Consider the following 16,834-nt stretch of genomic DNA (forward strand, 5'->3'; position numbering starts at 1 on the left):
AATGAAGCGAGTTAAAGTGTCTGAAGCCCATTGCAAGGCACGTAGCAGGTGATAGGATTGCCCCTGTTTTCCCTCCCTTTTTCTATCCCTCCGTGATAAATGCGGTGGTTAAGACTGCAGCACCTAGAGCTAGACTGTCTGGGTTGTTGTTTTTTGTGGGTTTTTTTTTTTTTTTTTGGTTATCTATTTTATTTTATTTTTTAACTTTTTATTTCGTATTGGAGCACAGTTGATCGACAATGTTGTGTTAGTTTCAGGTGGACAGCAAAGTGATTCAGTTATACATATACATGTGTCTATTCTTTTTCATATTCTTTTCTCAATTAGGTTGTTACAGAATATTGAGCAGAGTTCCCTGTGCTATACAGTAGGTCCTTGTTGGTTATCCAATCTTACATACAGCAGTGTATACATGTCCCAGTTCTGTGACCTCAGACAAGTTACTTAGCCTTGCTGTGACTCAGTTTCTCGGTATTTAAAATGTCAGTGCTTGGCATTTATTAAGCGCTCAAAAAAAGGCAGCTGTTATTATCTGAGAATCCAAGCAGCTGGGTGACAACAGCCCTCTGCAGATCTGTTTGTGGATCGGTGTCATCTGCTGTCAGGGTCAGGAAGCCCTTCTCCTGGGTTATAAGCAGAGTGCCTCGGCCCTTTGTCAGGGACAGCAGGGCACACAGACGCTGGCCCTGCTTCTAGATTTTCTCTGTGTGGAGCCCATCTCCTCCGTTTCCCCTCTCCTCTACGGAGAAATCTGTCTTCTTTGTGAGAGTAACACAAGCATAGATTTGTACTACCCCTCCTGAATATACATGGCTCTCCCGGCCTCTCTGTGCAGGGGTGGAGTCTGGAATGCCCAAGCTCTCTGTTCCTCCCCTGTGTTCTCCCTCCCTCCTCCCCTCTGACAGGCTGTGGGAGGAATGAAGGGCTTTGTGCCAAACCTTTCACTTGGGGCCTCTATTTTTCCTTTCTTTTTATGCCAAAGGCAAAATAGTTGAGTTTGCTTTTGCTGGAAGTGAGGCTCCTGAAACCATTCAGCTAGCCCTGACATTTTTAAGATAACAAATTATTCTCCAAGTGGTATTAGAATGTGACTTTTCATGATCCTGATCTATAAGTGGAATGAATTGCTTGGCTTTTTAAGAATGATGAAGCCGTGAATTCTAATAACTGATCCCCCCAAAGCAGTCAAATTTAGCCCCTTAAGTTCTCCAGATATACCCACCACAGCAAGGCTAGCACTTCACATGCAGGGTTGTGATTTACAGATTTCAAAATGCTTTCAGAAAAATTTATTTGATGCTCACATATCCCTGGCTGGTGAACATGCCAGAATATATTATTCCCATTGTACAATTAAAAAACCGAAACAAAGCAAACAATCAAACAAAAAACCCTCAGCTCAGAAAGATTAGGTGACTTGTCTACTAATTACATTGATAGGAAGTCCAGTGTCCTGACTGGGACTCAGAGATTTTAGACCAGTAGCTTTGGTGAATCAGAAAAGGCAAGATTATCTTGCAGTAACCAGTTGTACCTGCCCCCCTCATCCCACTGGCTTAACACAACAAATGTTGCTCCTGCCACATTTCCAACTCGAAGTTCGTGGGAGAAGGGTGCGGAAGCTCTGCTCCACCTGGCCACTCAGGGATCCAGGCTGACAGAGGCTCCACCATCTTTGGACACTGCCATCTCGATATGTGACCTCAAGGTTTGCTGCAGCAGCAGAAGAAAAGGTGGAGAATTCACGGGGGCTCTTTCTCTGCTCATAGCCTATTGGCCAGACTAGCTGCATGGCCCCAGATTAACCACATGGGAGCCTGGGAAATCCTCCCATACACTCAGAAAAGGGGGACAGCCAGCTCTGATGAGGCCCAGAAATCTCTACTGCAGGCTTTTAGGTGGTCCATTTAAAGACACTCTGCAGTACAGGGAGCCCATTTGGAATTAAGGATGCTTTATAATAAATATTGTAACAGGGACTTTTTTTTCATTCATTTGAGAAGGATGGAAAGAGATAAAACCAATTTAAACAGCACCTGATGTATGAGGTAGTTGCCAGAAAGAAAAGGGAAATAATTTGTATTCACAGTAGGTCATGTTAACATTTCCCTTTGTGTTTGTTTTAAAGTTTAGCCTTATTGAGGTATAAGTGACAAATAAAATTATAAGGTATTTGATATATGTATACATTGTGAAAGGATTTGATATACATATACATTGTGAAAAGATTCCCCCCATCTGGTTAATTAATGTCCATCACTTCACATCTTTATCTCTTCTTCTTTTTTTTTTGGTGAATATTGTTCCCTTTTTAGACCTGATAGTTAAAAACTTAGAATGTTCTCCAAAAAGTAAACAGAAAACTTGTGATCTAAATGTCCAGATTCTCTCCCTCCTCTCCCCTCTGTTTTATAGAGAAACTTCTAAATTAAAAAAAACTCTTCAAGTTATTCCTTAGGAAATATCAAGGTTTACTCTTAAGATATTTTAGAAAACGCATCGTGTCATTCCAAACAAGTTTTATTAACCACTCAGGTTATTTCCCAGGAAATAAGCATCTCCATGGTTTGTCCTCTCTATGTTTGGATAATTAATGTACAGGAAAATTGCAATCAGGGACATGAACCAGTTTGACTCTGAGCTGCATAGAGGGCTTGGCTGTGGATGGCCTTTTGGTGTGAAAGATTTTGGAATATTCAGAGATAAGGATGGGACCTGTGAGCTGAACAGAAAATAAAATGGTCCAGGGCCAGCTGGACCGCGTGAGATTGTTCTCATGCAAAGTGAATCTCTTGCATCCATCCCCGTTCCATATGGTAATCTGCCACAGAACCAGTTGCTGCCTGTATATCCTCGCGTTTGAACTGCCCTCGCCTCCAGCCAGTGGACTCACCTACGGAGCTTCCCTGTGGCTCCTACCCTGCTCTGTGCATTCTGGAAGCAGCCGTACTTGTCATGGGTGGAAGATCGGCCCAGTGTGAGCTCCCTACTGAACACCTATCAGCACAGCAGAAATTCTTAGAAAACCTTTTCCACAGAAACAGAGACATGTTTTTCACCCCCACCCTTCTCTTTCAAAATGAAGTTTTTTTTTTTTTTTTTTTTTTTGGCGGTACGCGGGCCTCTCACTGTTGTGGCCTCTCCCATTGTGGAGCACAGGCTCCGGACGCACAGGCTCAGCAGCCATGGCTCACGGGCCCAGCCGCTCCACGGCATGTGGGATCTTCCCGGACCGGGGCACGAACCCGTGTCCCCGGCATCGGCAGGCGGACCCCCAACCACTGCGCCACCAGGGAAGCCCCAAAATGAAGTATTTTTTTGATAAAGTGAATTTTAAAACATAAAGTAGGAATCCAAAACACACATGCCAACAGTAATTATCATCATCATTGGCATTTGTGTGTAAATCTCATGACGTGGGAAGTTCAGCCTTTTTCACAAGCATCACCTTAGTCCCAACAGACACTTCTGAGTTTCATAGGTCAGAAATTTCATTCTCTGTATTCCAGGGAGATAAAATGTGCAAGTGAAGCAACTCATCCGAGGTGACAGGCAGGACACACAGACAGATGAGAATGGGGTTTCCCAAGTGTGCCTGGCATGGGAGTCCACCGACACTTGTTAACAATATGGTTCCCAGGCTGCACCTCAGAGCTACTGAATCCAAATGTTCAGGAAAGAGGTCCAGGAGTCCTTCTTTTTACCAAGCACTATGAATAACTTGTGCGACACACAGTTAGCAGTAACCTGATCCAGCAGAAGGGACAACTCCTCTCTCGTTTCAGCATCCCGTCACCACTGGAAGGAAAGGAGAGTCTCTAAGAGGATGAGGAAGTTTACCCCAGGAATTCAGATGCATGGTGGGAATAGCAGCTACTTCTGCCCATCCCTGGAATTTTCAAGAAAAGTACAGTTTTATGTATTTTTAAATGTCAACACTTCATACCACTGGTTTTCAAAAAAGGCACTTGGGACTAATAGTCATGTCTGTAAGCATTCTCCAGGTGGTCAGAAAATGGGGTGCTTTCAGAATTTGTGTTTTTTAAATGTAACTTTTGACTGGGTAATAAATGTACAAAGTACAAAATTGGAAATGTTAAAAACAGTATATCGTGGAAGATAAATCTCTTTTCCACCCCTTGTTTTCCTGTCTCCCAGTTCTGTTTCCTAAAAGCAACCACTGTTACCATTTTCTTATGTTTCCTTCTAGTGACATCCAAAGCATATATATGCATATGTGAGCAAATATTTTTTTTAACCCAAATGGTATCCATGTTTAACATCTATGTCACTGCGTCTAATTAAATTGATACTTTTCCTCTGATGACGCACTGATTTTGTGCTGTAGCTTTTGTAATAGAGAACGCTAAAATCCCCAGTGGCTTACCACTAAAAGTTCATCTCTGTCATGTGCAGCAGGCCAATGTGGGCATTCAGTGGACAAGCAACCAGCTCCTTCCATCTTGAAGTTTGTCCATGGGTTTTGGAACCTTTGCTTCCAGCTGATGGGGAAAAGAGAGAGCCTAGAAGATCATGGGGACTCTTGCCGGAGGTTTTTATGGGTCACCCCTGGAAATGGCACACATCATTTCTGCCCACAGTCCTTTGGCAAGAACTAAGTCGAATATCTCCATCTAGCTGCAAGGAGAGCTGGGAAATGTAGTTCTTTACTGGGCAACCGATCACCAGTATCCAATCCATACAGGTGAAGGGGGGCACCCATCTTGGGCGGACAGCTAGCCATTCTGCCATAGTTTTCATCCCCAAATGTACCTGGCTTTTTTTGTAATTACAGTGAGTGGGGTTTTTGACTCTTGGCATATGGGAGGACAGTAGGGAGGTTGGTAAGGGATTTTCATACCACAGATGTGACCTGTGAGAGTTTGAGAATGACCACTTTATAAAGGAGGCCAAAGATCAAGTTCAGCTTTTGCCCCCGCTAGTACGTGAGCCCAGGTCCCAGAACCGCCCCATTGCATCTGTCTGTGAACAGGGAAATCCATTGCCCAGCTGAACACTATTTGACCTCCTCAAACTAAATGATTTCCCTATTATCTAACCCAGATAGAGCCAAGAATAGAGGGATTCCAGCATCCCCAAATCCCAGTCTACCTATAAAACATTCTAGCAATATTCTTATTGTCCTTTTCAAGATTTAATTTAATGGTCCCTCCCCACAGCCTCCTCTCTTGCTAGGCTTGCTACACAGCAATTTTCAATTTTTTTTTTTTACTTACAAAACTTTCTTTGCTACTAGAGGGGAAAAAAACGAGCAAAAACAAATCAGCAACATAAAGAACTTTTGTAAGTTAAATGTTGGAGAGGGAGAAGTTCTGAAGCTTCTGGGAACATCGCAGCCTAACCTCCCTCCCGCCACCTCCTGTCAGTGGTGGAGGATGGCTCCCTCCTCCACAGCTCTGCCTGCGTCAGCCCCCAGAATAGAAGCTTTGAGATGAAGCAGTGATGGAAGGAAAAAGCAGAAGGAGGTGAGCCGCATCTTTTCCCTACCATCCAGCCTGGCCTCTATGAACCGGTGGCCTCACCGGTGGAGCTCCGGCAGGCAGGAGAGGAAAGAGGCCTTGCGTCCCCCTGGGCATTTCCGCCTGGGTTTTCTCTTCCTTGCTGGTCTGCGTGGCCTCTGTGGTCACGGTTCTCCATGTCAGCACATTCGAAATTGCTGACTGTAAACACTGAAGGCAGCGTGCCTGCTACTGAAGAAGCCACAAGGAAAACAGCTCTGGGCAACTGCGGATGTTCTCGGTGTGACTTATTCCCGGCTCCCAGCGCTGGCCCTTCACCAAGTCCAGGGCTCTGTGGTTTGGGTGGCATGGGGAGAAAGACAGAAGGAGGGGGAAAAAGAAGGAGATCGGTCTTTTGAGATCTTTTCTTAAGGAAGTAAATATTGGTTTTCCATGGGGTCCTTTCTTCGGGAGCTGGGACAGGAGAGGAATTCGGACAGCTGGAATGAATGGGAGGACTGCCAGCCAGCAAAGTAAGAGGATGACAACCGAACCCACGTGCAGATAGAAGTTGGGAGCCATTGGAGTCCTGAGGGAGGTCGCCAGATCTTGGGAGGAAATTGTTACCAAAATACCATTGTCAACCAAATCACCTCTTCAAGCCTCTGGGGGCTGGCCCACAGTAGCACCCAAAGCCACGATGGTGGGTGGTGCCCTTCCCATGGGGCGGGACTTGGCGGGATTCTGAGCTGGGTGGCAGCAGGTCTCTGGGGCCCTGTCTGGGGACTTCCACAGGCCAGGGTGTGTGTCTTTGTAGCCTGTCAAACCACAACCATTCACAGAGGGCGTGTGGATCAGAATCTTCCATGGTCAAACCAGGAAGAGTGTGTTACCCAGCTGCAGAAAGTCTGTTAGTCTGTGTGCTTGTGCTTAAGACAGCCAGCTTCATCTTTTCTTGTAAGGACTACAATGGGAGGCTCTACCTAGAAAAATTCGTGACTGTATATCGAGAGCCTTGTATGTAAAAGTGATAGAGGCTGGGTTCTGGGGTGGATAAGTCAGTTCCCCAGAGAAAAAGAACCAAGAGGACAAATATATGTCTATGATATGCACTTGAGGATATATAGATACATATATCTACGTATCCAATAGGGTATATATGCCAATAGGGGTGTGTGTGTAAATATATATATAGATGAAGATAAGATATAGATATATACACACCTTATATATGAGATAGATATATGTACACACATATACATCATATATATTATATATATCACATATATCCTATATGTCAACAATGTGCAGGTATATATGTACATATGCATATATAGGGATGTATATATAATACCCACTCACATTAAGGAGGGAAATGCTTTACTCAAAGTCTACTGATTTTTAAATGTTAATCACATCTAAAGAAACAACCTTCACAGCCCCATCTAGACTGGTGTTTAACCAAGGAACTGGGCACCATAGCCTAGTCAAGTTGACACATAAAATTAGCCATCACATGGAGAATTTGTACATTGGGAGTGGAACATTATATTCAGATGATATGTCAAATGATAGAAATTTCTTTAGTGTAAAACATGTTATAGGTCAGGCTGTCTCACTGACGTGTTTGCTGGTTTCCTTGTGACAAATTATACTTGGTGTAATCTCTGATCTTAATGGGCATTCATTGGAAAGAGTTCTTTTTGCCTTGATGTCAGAAGAATAGCACATGGGCTAACGCAGAGCACTGAAAAAGTGAGAGCTCAATTCCTGTTCCTGCCTCTGTCTTATGATTAGAGCCTGAGAGTAACTAATTTCTACCACCACTTCTGTACGTTGAGAAGCGTGTCGATAAGGCACAGAGGCTGCTTCGTGCAAACCCTGGGGTGAAACTGCCCAGGTTCATATCCCAGCTCAGGCGCTACTGGTGTGTTGTTTAACCCACCTGTGCCTCAGTTTCCTCCTATGTATAATGGGGATGATACTAATAGTTTCTACCTCTTAGGGCTCTTGTGATGATTAAATGTATTAACATATGTAAGTGTCTGCACTTACAGACACATAGTGACACATAAATGTTTGCTCTTATAATGATTACTTCCTGGGAATATGAAGAGATAAAGTCTGAGTCGAAGATGGAGATGGTTGAAGAAAAGTTTTTAGAAGTAGAGTAAGCATTAGAACTTTGCTCTAATTCAGTCCATGTTTGAGACTACTTTCTGGTGTTGTCCTTTAGGGAATTCCGTTCATAATCCCCTTAGATGAGTTGAAACCAAGGTGGAGCCTCCTTGTATCTAATTCTGCGCTGAAGTTAATAGTGTCATGGCGAATTTCCGGGGTATTGATAATGAGCTAATACAGCTATGAATGTTAAATGTCTTGGAAGCAGTTTCCTGATGAGCAAATAGCAGATGTGGCAGTGGCCACGGTCTAATTGCCCGAGAGGCAGTTAAATATAGTTTTAGTCCTTTTCCAAGCAGTTATTTGAAAGCTGAAATACTTTCCCCGAAAGACCTGTCAGTTGTTCATAGACTCCCAAGTGTAGCACAGAGTAGAAGCAGCACTTGGGAGTGTGTTTCCTTCCTATGCATCTAATTTATCTCTGTAAATTGTTGGGTTTTCAACATGGGTTTTGTTTTGTATATTTCCACGTATAACTTTTTGGTGTAGAGCAGTGGCTTTTATTTGTCCTACAAACTAATACTAGTTACCTTTTATTAAGATTTTCTGTGCGTCAAGCACCATACTGAAGGCTTTATATGTATCATCACGTGTAATCTTCACAGTAATCCAACAAAGAAGGTACCGTTATTATCACTATTTTCCGTTGAAGGAACTGGGTGGTTACTCTAAGGGGTAACCCTTAGAGGGGTTACCTTGCTCCAGGTTCACCATGGGTAGCTGAATTCCAGGTGGCAGGAATACAAAAGCTCAAACACTTACCACAATCCTCTAATGTTCTTCAAGTTCCGTAAGTTCACATCAGCCCTACCTTCTGCTAGGGGCTTGGGGGTGTTTTGCAAGGTGTGCTCTCAACTGCTCTCAGGTTTGTAATTGTTTTATTAAATAGTACTGAGTCCAATCTGGTGTGTTAGGAAGTGGTCATTTTCACGCTAGTATTGTTGGTGTTTCACTGAGCAGGACTTTCCCTGGGTGCCTGACAGCCAGCCTGTATGTGTAGGTTCTCTGCTGTGGACCAGTTTCATCCCTGGAGGAGATCTGGGGACTGAGACCTAAGCCTTGGGCTGTGGCAAGCTCTCACGTCCATTTGGCAAACAGCACTTCACTACCTTGGGAGCAAGAAGAAAAATGCCATTTAAATAGCAGTTTAAAGCTAGAGGAGGGACAAGGAAGGAATAAAATTTACCCGAGATGTTAAGAAAATCTCCACTGCAAGTGAAAATTTAACGTGGTCCAATTTTCATGTGTACTGTCTGTGTATTTTCAGAAAGAGTGATTCTTTTATGCAGCGGTGATGCTGACATGTCAATGATGAAAATTTTACAACAACAGTCAGAGAGATTGTGCAATGTGGAGATTCTTCCTCTATAGTTAGAATGAAACTTTGTGTTTTTTACTGCCAGGATGTGAGCTTAATTATAGCATGTTGCAACCTTTGCCTTTGTAAAGGGAGTGTGTGTGTGTGTGTGTGTGTGTGTGTGTGTGTGTGTGTGTGTATGTGTGTCTGGAGAAGTTCAGGTGCTTTTTTGTTTTCCTTTAAGCATCAGTAGGAGTCGATATATGGTATTTTAAGAAATATGCTAATTCTTGACTCTCAGTGAATTGATAAGCTCCCTGAGGGCAGGAAGCATGTTTTATTCCTCTTTTTGTAGCTCTTACCATAGTACTTAATATTTGTTTACTTGAATAAAACCAGAGATGTCAACTTAGGCTATTTGGAAGGCTTTCATTTTGATTTTTACTTAAGTAATGCACTAATTTTTCTACTGGAAATAAATTTTTTCCAGCACGGAAACTTACATTAAAAAAAAATTTGTAATTATTCATCATATTATCCCCAGAATTAGCAGCTATGTGTTTGGTCTAGTTATTTCTTGACTATTCAGGAATTACCTTTCTGTGTTTGTACATACCTGTGTGTTTGGCATCAAAAAAAAAATTACTGCGTTGAGATTATTCACATTGCCAGGCTCATTTCACAGACTGAAAAGTACTTGATTCTGGCCACAAGTCCTTCCTATCAACCATGAAAATTTGCTGAAACCCACATTCCCTGAGTCTGAAAGAATCAGCCTGGATGGTTTATCTAGAAGAATAATAAATACCGCCTTGCCTTTAAAGACTTTAGTGTGAGTCTGGTACATATATTATCTATAGATTCTGAACATTAAGATTTTGTCACACTTTGCACATAGTTAAGTTTTCACTGTTGTGTATATTGAATGATTAATTCAAAAGACATCAAGATGGAACTAAGAAGGATGAAACCAGCCCACATCTGGGGGGTATATAGTGTTCACAAAGTTTTATTGGTAATTTCCATTCTGATTCTACCATCATACCATTTGGGGAAACTTAACATTTTCTCATTAGAAGATATCTGAGGGCTTCCCTGGTGGTGCAGCGGTTGAGAATCTGCCTGCTAATGCAGGGGACACGGGTTCGAGCCCTGGTCTGGGAGGATCCCACATGCCGCGGAGCAGCTAGGCGCGTGAGCCACAGCTACTGAGCCTGCGCGTCTGGAGCCTGTGCTCCGCAACAAGAGAGGCCGCGATAGCGAGAGGCCCGCGCACCGTGATGAAGAGTGGCCCCCGCTTGCGACAACTAGAGAAAGCCCTCGCACAGAAATGAAGACCCAACAAAGCAAAAATAAATAAATAAGTTAATAAACTCCTACCCCCAACATCTTAAAAAAAAAAAAAAAGATATCTGATGCTAAAATAGAATGTAGTCGATCAGGACTGAGGAGATGTGCGGTGCATACACTTATCAGGGAGCAATCCGCTGGCTCCTCCTTACAGCTGTTAGCTCCCAGGCAACACCTTCCCCCCCTTTTTTTGTTTGTTTCATACAGTGGCTTATTAAAAACCACTGCCTGCTTAAATGCTTTGGTATGATGTACATGGGTAGGTAGATGAAGCTGTGCTGGTAAAACCATGACCTAGAGGAATTGAAAGATTCTAACAATTGAAATAAAATTTTGATTTAGTTTTAGAAAATGTATGGGAAAATCTGCCTAGGACAAACATTTATTAAATATCTATCTAGTATCAGGCTATCTAAACTCAGTGAAACAAAGTTGGTGAAGCTAAAGTTAACATGATGATTTGTTAACCTTTAAATACCTCCATGCAGTTAAAACTTTGACTTCAAATTGTATCCGAAAGAGTGTTGTGGAAAATGCTGTCTTGTCTGTTGTTTAGTTTTAGTATTAAGGATAAATGTTTGACTATTAAAAAAGAGGAATTGGCATCCAGCAATCATCAATCCATGACACCAAGTATGAAACTTCCGGGCTTAAGGATACATCGTTTTTTTTTTGTTTTTTTGGGTTTTTTTTTTTTTGCGGTACGCGGGCCTCTCACTGTTGTGGCCTTTCCCGTTGCAGAGCACAGGCTCTGGACGCGCAGGCCCAGCGGCCATAGCTCACGGGCCCAGTCGCTCCGTGGCATGTGGGATCTTCCCAGACCGGGGCACGAACCCGCGTCCCCTGCATCGGCAGGCGGACCCCCAACCACTGCGCCACCAGGGAAGCCCAAGGATACGTCTTTTTAAAAGTGTTTCTTTACAAGGTTTTTGACAAAGTCACATCAGTGTATTGCTGGAAGTCATTCAAACATCTGAATTCTTCAGAAGCAAGTAAAATGATAATTCAAATAATCTGCAGGAATAGAAAGAGTTCTTTGCTTTGGAATAATTCAGTCTTTCAAAAAAAAAATCTGGAATCAGCCATTCTTCCAAGGACCCCTTCTTCATTTTAGTGGAAGATAGTCTTTGGAGGCCACAAACTGGGCCCTAGGGGTGCTCCTAGCTACAGGATTGTCATTGCTCTTAGGCCTTTCAGTTGACAGAGCTAGGAACTGTGTGTGTGCGTTTTTTAAGAAAAACTGTCATGGACTTAGACTGATATTTTAAATTCAAATTTAAGATTAAATGATTTTTTACTTAACTTTAAAAAAATTCTTCTGATAAATTCAGGATGTGATATGTAAATACTTATTTAAGATGTTTTATTGAGGTATAATTGACATACATTATATTAATTTCAGATGTGCAACATAATGATTTGATATTTGTATATATTGTGAAATGATCTCCACAATAAGTCTAACTAACATCCGTTGCCACACATTACAGTTTCTTTTTCTTGTGATGAGAATTTTTAAGGTCTACTCTCCTAGCCACTTTCAGATATGCAATAGCCTATTATTAACTTTAGTCACCATGCTGTGCCCTATAGGAAGAGTTACTTGCCTTGGAATAATTTAGTCTTAACTGAGAAACGGAAATTTAAAAAGCAGAGAAGCAAAACTCCCCTTAATGGCCCAGGGAAATAAGAAGGAAAAAGGGAAGCCTGGGAGAGTGAATGGAACTGCGCAGAGACGACCTCAAATCAAAAGTTCCTGGAACTTGCCTTTATCCTTTCCTAGGACTTGGGGTGAGGGAATCCTCCGTTTTTTTAAACTTTTGCCTTTGGACTTTAACCTAACATTTAGTACCATGTTGTATTTCAGACTTTTTGTAGTGAATAATCAACAGATTGTGGATAAACAACAGAAGGGAGCTGTTTAGCATATAAAATCTGCTACTGCAAGAAGATCTCCATTGAACATATTCTAAACAAGTAAATCACATACGTTCAGTGTAGGTATTAAATCTAACTCGATACACGTCCATGCTTGGTCCTGGTTCTTTCTATTTGCATTTTAGCCCAAATGATAATCTACATAATCACGTGGATCCACAGCTGATCATTCCCTAGAATTCCAGGATTGCTGCAATGGGCTTATCTCCTTAAATAAACTGTAAACACCCTCCTGTGCCCATTCCCCCATAACCCACCTCCCACCCCGGGGCTCAAATTCCGCTGGCTTCCTTTTCTTCTTCTCTAATGTTCAGTTTGTTTCTTCTCTACTTCTTTTCTCTATTTTCAAAGCAGGGACACTTTACTTTTCCAGCCCCTGGCAATCTGTGACCTCTCTAGAGCCCTTCCAGGCCCCATCAATTGTGGGTCCTCTTTATTCTTTTCCTGTCAATCATGCCTGGTTTCTCCAGTATCTTCTTTTACCTCCATATGCTGTAAAGATTATAAACTTTTTTCCTCTAATAGAAGAAGCTTTCTATTCTTTGATATTATATGATTGGAGGGGCAAGGTGCTATTCAAAACAATCTTGTATTTTAAGTGTTTCATTTTGGAAGAATCTTTTTATTTAAGTGAAACGTTCTTTTTTTTTTTTATGTTGGGGGTAGGAGTTAATTAATTAATTTATTTATTTTTGCTGTGTTGGGTCTTCGTTTCTGTGCGAGGGCTTTCTCTAGTTGTCGCAAGCGGGGGCCACTCTTCATCGCGGTGTGCGGGCCTCTCACTATCGCGGCCTCTCTTGTTGCGGAGCACAGGCTCCAGACGCGCAGGCTCAGTAGTTGTGGCCCACGGGTCTAGTTGCTCCGCGGCATGTGGGATCCTCCCAGACCAGGGCTCGAACCCGTGTCCCCTGCATTAGCAGGCAGATTCTCAACCGCTGCGCCACCAGGGAAGCCCGAAACATTCTTTTTTTATTTTTGTCAGCACCCCATTTCATAGGTATCAGTAAAATAAATTTTGATTTTATATTTTTGTTATGAAATTGTATGTTTCGTTGAAGAAAAAGATCAAAATACAAACATGTTTATATAAGCATTTTACCTTGGCAAAAACTTAGTTGTTTTGAATTATGCTGGTCGTTATTCTAATAGAGCAGAGCAAAAAATGTTGCCCAAATTAACCTGTCAAGCTGAAAATGCTTTGCCTCACTGTAACTTCATAGATAGCTGCTTTATTTAGCTCTGAGGAATAAAATAACCAAATCACAAGTCAGTTTTCTAATGTAACTACTCCAACATGTGTTTCTATATAGTTTACACATATACTGTGTGTCTTTTTTACATGCGAGAACCAGAAACCTGAACTTTTTCTCCTCAATGGTAGGAATATATACAACAGGGGGCATACGTCAGTAAGAAAAAAGAGTCATGAAATTGTACCTTCTTGAAGTTTGCTTTAGCTCATCTTTCTGATGAGTGATTTAAATAAGATACAACCTAAGGTGATGGGGGCCCAAGGGCCTCATGTCATGGTCATAAAGTAGTGGGTCTCAGATGAGATGTCTGGTTCATTTCTTCCAGTCAGTGTCATGACCAGATTCATCACAGAGAACTGACTTCAGTAATCACACAGTGGTTCCAGGCCACAACTTGTTTGTAGCAGGGCAGAGGATGGGAGAGAACAAAGCTGCAGCCCTGTGTTTGTGTTCATCAGCCCACGGTCAAGTGGGCATGGACTCCTGAATCTCTTAGCTTGGCTATTAAGGAAGGTAATGGAATCCTCTGGGTTGTGTCCTCCTTGATGCTGTGCCTCTTTGTTTGGTGTTAAAGGTTTCTAATGGGAAGTAAGAGAGATTGAGTAATTCACTCAGGTGTATGTTTCATCCTGAAATATGAGAGCATGTTAGATCAAAGGGCCCAGAAGCTAACTTTCTCTCTATATCCTGCAACTAGTGAGGTTTAGCATGTATCTCAACTCTCTAAACATGCACACATGCACACAACACGTGCTGACACACCTACATGCACATATCACACATATATGCACATGCCTTGTTGATGTCTGGTCATTATTATCATTCTTTCTGCCTCCAGAATTCTCCCCCAACCCTGAAGAAAGGACTCCAGTACCACCATCAGCAGTGATGGCAAATTAGGATCACCCTAGTTTTGTGCATTGGAAGAAGGCTACAGCATGACACTTGGGGAGAAAACTTCTTAATATAGTACAGGTTGAGAGTTTTATACCTAATTCATCGACCTACCTCTGTGTGTTGATGGCTTTGTTTCAGAAACTTACAGTGATAAATTCACGAGTCCATGGATTATTTCGCAGAATCTACAATATGGTAGGAAACCCAAAGATTAAACACATATAACAATTTAGACTAGAAAATCTTATACCCTGAAAAGAATTTTCAAAGATAGTATAAGTTATTACCAAATTCTGTAATGTGGGCAGCATAAGTTGCCAATAATGTACAGCTAAATCTAGAAATAGAAAACAAAATAAAAATGTCTTTATGAAAATGAAAGGAATATTATGTCACCATAATGAAACCCTAGACCAAATCTACATAGTAGAGGTGGAGAGCATTTTAACGTATGATTGTAACTGAACTAACACAAATGTGACATCCAACTCATTCATCAGCGTCGCTCATGATCTATATTTAACATAGATCATCGGACAATATCATTAATAACAAAGTCTGAGAACTGAGCCAACTCCTGAGTTATGTAAGTAAATCTTAATGAACAGCAGTCCCCTGGTGTTACATCTCTGTGTACCGGGACACGGCAGAAATGGAGACTGAGCTCTACTGTGCTCTTAAAGTGAAGAGCGACATGTGCCGGGCATTGCATCGTGTTGTACATGTGAAGAGAGATAAGTAATGGCATCCATGTGAGGGAATTCAGAAAGCCACTGTGCTGGAGAGAAGCCAAGTGGGCCCCAAGGAAGGAGCCAAGTTTGGGGTTCATTCTTGAGGCAGCTAACTCAGGCTTAGGGGAACAATTTGCTTCCTTTCTTAGCCGACTTTCTTTGGCCAGGTCTAAACTCTACCACATACGATTTATTGAATGCCTCCTCTATGCCAGGTGATTTACCTATATTACTACTGCAGTAGTCCTCATGGAGTTGAAGAATTGCCATCCTTTTCTACAGGTGAGGAAACCAAGGCTCAGAGCAGTTAAGTACCTTGCTTGAAGTCATATAGACAGGAAGTAAGGGGTGCAGATTCCAATCATCCTTTACTTTAGATGCCCTAGTAAACCTTGAGATACTTCTGTAGGCTGCATGTTTGTGTCCCCCAAATTCATATGTTGAAACCTAACCCCCAAGGTGATGGTAGTAGGAGGTGGGACCTTTGGGAGATAATTAGGTGGGATTAGTGCCCTTGCAAAAGTGGCCAAGAAAGCTCCCTTGCCCCTTCCACCATGTGAGGACACAAGGAGAAGTCTTTGACCTGGAAGAGGGTTCTCACCTGACCATTCTGGCACCCTGATATCAGACTTCCAACCTCCAGGACAGTGACAAATAAATTTCTGTTGTGTATAAGCCACCCAGTCTATGATATTTTTGTTACAGCAGCCCAAATGGACTAAGACAGATATTGTGCCGATATGACGTAGATTAATTGGAATAAATGTGGAGAAAATAAGTTTGCTAAATACAAGTGAAGGTGATTGCTGGCAGATTAAATGAAGTATTAGTGGTTGGGGCAGTGGAAGGGCGAGGGAGGGAAAGTGTAAAGGTACACCTAAAAAACAGTGTTAAACAATGCAGAAGAGGTAGAGCGGGTCGGAAAAGTACAACACTAACAAATGATTCAGCGTGTAGAGGCACACGCAAATTCAAGTACTGTGCAGAAGGCTCTGTACTGGTGCCTTGTTCAGACATATAGGAGGTATCAAAGCCCTCAGGAAATGTATAGTTGAATGGAGAAAAAAGACATATAATAATGTATTAAGAGCTACCATTAGAGATATTAACAGAGGGCTATGGAAGCCCAGGAGAGAAGAGACTAAACTGTAACTGAGAGATTTGGGAAAGGATTTGTTGAGTATGGGCCTTGAAGGATACACAGTGCTCTGGCTGGTGGTAACAGAGCCTGCGGTGGGGATAAAAGTGTGGGAAAAGGGCATTCCAAACAGAGGTCGGTAGGAACTTGATAGGAATACCAGGAGATGCCTAGAGGATTGAGTCAGTGTCGTAAGCCAGACTGAGCCATCTTTGGGAGCATGTGGGAGGTCACGCCAAGAAGTTTGGACTTCACTCAGCCTTAGGGAGCCATGGAAGATTTCTGAGTAACTGAATGATGTCTGGAGTTGTGCTTTAGGATGACCATTCTGATGCCTCTGTCAAGAATGGAGAGACATGAGGATAGAATCAAGACGTTTACAGTAATAGTTTATATAAAAGGTAAGGGAACCTCAACCAAGTCTGTGGCAGTGAAAGAGGAAGAAACACATACAAGAGACAGTCATTGAAGAGGTAGCATCAGAATGTGAAGAATGAAGAGTAGCAAAGAATCAGTGATATGGCCATGAGTCTTTTGGAGTAAAGGTATCCTGTGTTCCAGGAGGGGGAGGAAGTAAAGCTGTTCATGGA

At 42.2% G+C, this 16,834-nt stretch overlaps 1 protein-coding gene and 1 long non-coding RNA gene across 3 annotated transcripts in view; one reads left to right on the forward strand and one right to left on the reverse strand.

Moving 5' to 3' along the window:
• Positions 1–16,834, forward strand: part of MAML3 (mastermind like transcriptional coactivator 3) — a 440,736-nt gene that overhangs the window by 187,585 nt on the left and 236,317 nt on the right. The window lies entirely within an intron of this gene.
• Positions 3,268–5,630, reverse strand: LOC116753876. The gene is made up of 3 exons (XR_004349896.1): positions 5,509–5,630; positions 4,388–4,502; positions 3,268–3,798 (listed from the first exon to the last, which is right to left on the reverse strand). It is a non-coding gene; the product is annotated as an uncharacterized LOC116753876 (long non-coding RNA).

Source organism: Phocoena sinus, chromosome 5 (genome assembly GCF_008692025.1).
Source record: "Phocoena sinus isolate mPhoSin1 chromosome 5, mPhoSin1.pri, whole genome shotgun sequence".
Lineage (NCBI taxonomy): Eukaryota > Metazoa > Chordata > Mammalia > Artiodactyla > Phocoenidae > Phocoena > Phocoena sinus.